The sequence below is a fragment of the Paramisgurnus dabryanus genome, chromosome 11 (assembly GCF_030506205.2).
Source record: "Paramisgurnus dabryanus chromosome 11, PD_genome_1.1, whole genome shotgun sequence".
NCBI lineage: Eukaryota > Metazoa > Chordata > Actinopteri > Cypriniformes > Cobitidae > Paramisgurnus > Paramisgurnus dabryanus.
The window spans coordinates 36,948,243-36,951,715 of record NC_133347.1 but is presented as its reverse complement, the minus strand read 5'-3'; positions in this window follow the sequence as shown (position 1 = coordinate 36,951,715).

Here is a 3,473-nt window from a genome sequence, read left to right as displayed (position 1 = left end):
AGGCCATGCCATTTGGTTTCCGCCATTGGGCCAACGGACGGATGGGGAATATATTTTGTTTACCCCCTTACAAATGTAACGTGATAAAACACTGTAAGAAACACATAGAAGAAACAGACTTCGACAGAACACCGAACATCTTCTCTAATTATTTTCTATTCTAATTATTAATAGATTTCCAGATTATTTCATAGCTCCAGTCTATCCGTTTAAGGGCTTATCGCAACCATAAACACCTATGTTTATCTTCAAATGGTGTCTTCGACGATGGTATTCTATAAAAATGAACGCCATCTTTTTTGGCATTACTTTTCTGACACATAACAGCACAACAGGACATTTTCTAGTGAGTTATCTTACTCGTTTCACTCGTGTCTAATTCATTTCAGCTACATCTGCATGGCTTCACATCACTTCTGATTTGTGTTGTGACCGAGGGGCAACCTTCCGATCTCTCTGATGAAGCCAATACGGAAGTGACTTAAACTGCAATTCATCGACTGGCCGCTTGAGACTGGCTCCAAAAGGAAGTCAATTCCCATAGATTCCCATGTTAAAAATGCAGTAGAACTTTACAGTAGAAAATAATATGTTTACAGTCTGGTACAAAAAGTGTTTTTGGTCCATATAGCTAATTTTGCCCTTCATGACAACTGTGAGGGGGGTGAATTTTTTTGTAACTCATCCGTATAAATTATATTAAGCCTTAAACCGCTGCATAATTAAGGGGACGTGGCCACTTAAGTGACGGTTGAACAGCCACTGCTGTCACTAGAATTGAGCTAGGCGGGTGTAGTTTCAGCAACCAGCCACCTCAGCTTCACACATGTCCCGCTTCTTTACCCATTTTTGGTTTTCCGCGAGTGATTCGCAGTGACGCGCGGCCAAGATGGCAACGGCAGGCAAAGCCTACTTTAAGCTTCAAAAGCGATCTTCACAAACCAATGGGTGACATCACGGACACTACGTCCATATTTTTTAACAGTCTATGGTTGTGACCCTGCACTGGTTACACTTATAGGTTAATGAGCGCAGGTGGAAAGTATTGAATAACATTTACTCACGTTACTTTAACTGAATAGTGTTTTGTGTACTTTGACTTTTTTAAAGCTCCACTGTGTACTTTTTTGAGTTAATTCTTAGCAAAAACCCATGTTTTCTTTCAAAAGTATGTGCTCATTCATGTGTAATTACTTCCCACCAACTAATCAAAGTATTCTTGTAAGTGTAGAATCTGATATTTAGAATACATACGGTCGAATCGCTCGACTGGCGCATCCATGTTGTGCCTCTATCTTTGAAATGCATTCGCAGACGAGGGACATTCCTGAAATTCAAGCTCCGCCTTTCGCGCTTTCAGACTACACTCACACTGGCTGCTAGCTGAAGCCTCCCGAGGTTGCATGTGTAGGCGGTATACGTCATCAAGACAGTCTTATTTCAGAATATTAACAATTATAAAGCTGACAATTATTCTTAGTTAATTGTAAATTTATGTAATATGATTATGACTTGTGAATGTAATGCTCAGTTAATTTAAATAAACCAGGTTTGATGACGTATGCAACCCACATATGCGACCTGAATCCTTCGGCTGCGACAGCTGCAAACCGTGATGATCCCGCGATCTTTGATTTGAGGCAGATTTGAAAGCCTGTTGAAGACCTATTTTCGAGGACATTAAAACACGTCGCTAAGGAAGCGAAAAGGGGATTTAAAACGACAACGCGACAGGAAAAACAACAAGACCAAACTCAATATTGGAGTAATGTTAGTTTTCCAAGATGGGACTCAAGGGAGACAGAAGTTGCACTTTATATCTTCTCCACAGGTAATTCAGCATATTCGATTACATCTATACAGTCTATGTTGTAAACTTGGAAGTTTTATAGTTCCTTGGCTAACTTTAGCATGATTATGCATAACACTTGTTAGTGTAAACATGCATGTGGTTTAATGTGTTCAAACAGACACACGCCGTCTCCCCGCCATTTATGTAATCTGAGGTACTGAGATAAATGTTTTTCATCTTTTCTGACCTCTAGCACAAACATACAGTGTACAGCACTATTTTTAGCCTTTCATTGATAAAAGCGTCTGATCTGCACGTCTTTCGTTTCATTTTACAAGCGTGTGAAAGTTGAGCGATCTTATTTCACCAATATCAGAGAAAGCTCTTACATATACACGGACATGTAACATGTTTACTTAAAGGAGCATTTCACCCATAGAAACATGAATCTTTATTGAAAGTGTGTCATATTTGTAGTCGAAATGTAACATACATTTAGAATTTAGTGCCTATTTGACAGAGAAAAGGTGTGTTTGTAGTCTCACTCCCTCAACAAAGACATTGCACTTCCTTCTTTCAATGATGCAAAATGATGATTTTTACATCATTGAAAGAAGGATGTTCAACACTGAAATCTGTATTTCTCCTGTCTCAGCGGCAACTGAGGAAATGATGCACGACCATTCAAAAACATGACTGGGGTTCTAACTATACAAAGCTTAATGCAAATGGGTGAAGTGTCCCTTTAAAACATAAGCATTGAACTCTGACATAGTATTAGTTCGCGTCCATTTAAACCCGTCATTACTCCCGCTCATGATTAAATGACGAGGGACTCGTCCAAAGACCATCCCCTCAGTAATCTGGAGAGAAGCGGTCGAAAATGGACAAAAAGAGACGGATTTAAACACCAAGTGTAAACGTGATGTGTCTCTCTCGTCCACTTGTGATCCAATCGACGAAAACTAATACCAAGTGTAACAGCCCCTGGGATATTTTTCCTCGCGTCGATGAAAAAGGAGTGTCTAAGCTACGTTTATGGATGTATGTGATTTTACGGACATATCATGAAAATCGGACTTTTTCCATGTTTAACATAAATCTGTGTGCTTTGATGGATCACAGGCAAAGGACATTGCAAATTGTTCATTTTTTTCATTGCTTTGTAGCTACTGGAAGCCATGTTAACCTTGGCATGACACAGCCACCGTACGAGTTAAAACGCGTTCCGAATGGGGGGGGGCTAGAAAGTAATATTCAGTTGGTTGTCATATAGAATTTCACCGCTAGATGGGAGTAGATCTTACACAGTGGAGCTTTAACTCTTTCACCGCCATTGACGAGATATCTCGTCAATTAAGAGAAAACGCTTTCCGCAATACCGCTATTTTTTCCGCAACAATATTCCGCAACTTTTTAAACCCGGAAGTATTGCCCTATGGCAAGCGGCTGCATGTCCGTGTCTGTTTTAAAGATCGCTCTGAATGGGATCTCTATGAAAAGTCCATCACAAAATGGAATTATCTCTGCAAAAACCTACCCATATTCAAAAGCTGATTACAAAAGAACCACTGGAGGTAGGATGAAACAGATTTTTTGTTTGAAAGCAGAGGGTCTGTTCTTTCATTTGGTATATTGTATGTTTATATATTTAAAGAAGAACATTTTCTGGAAGGCATTA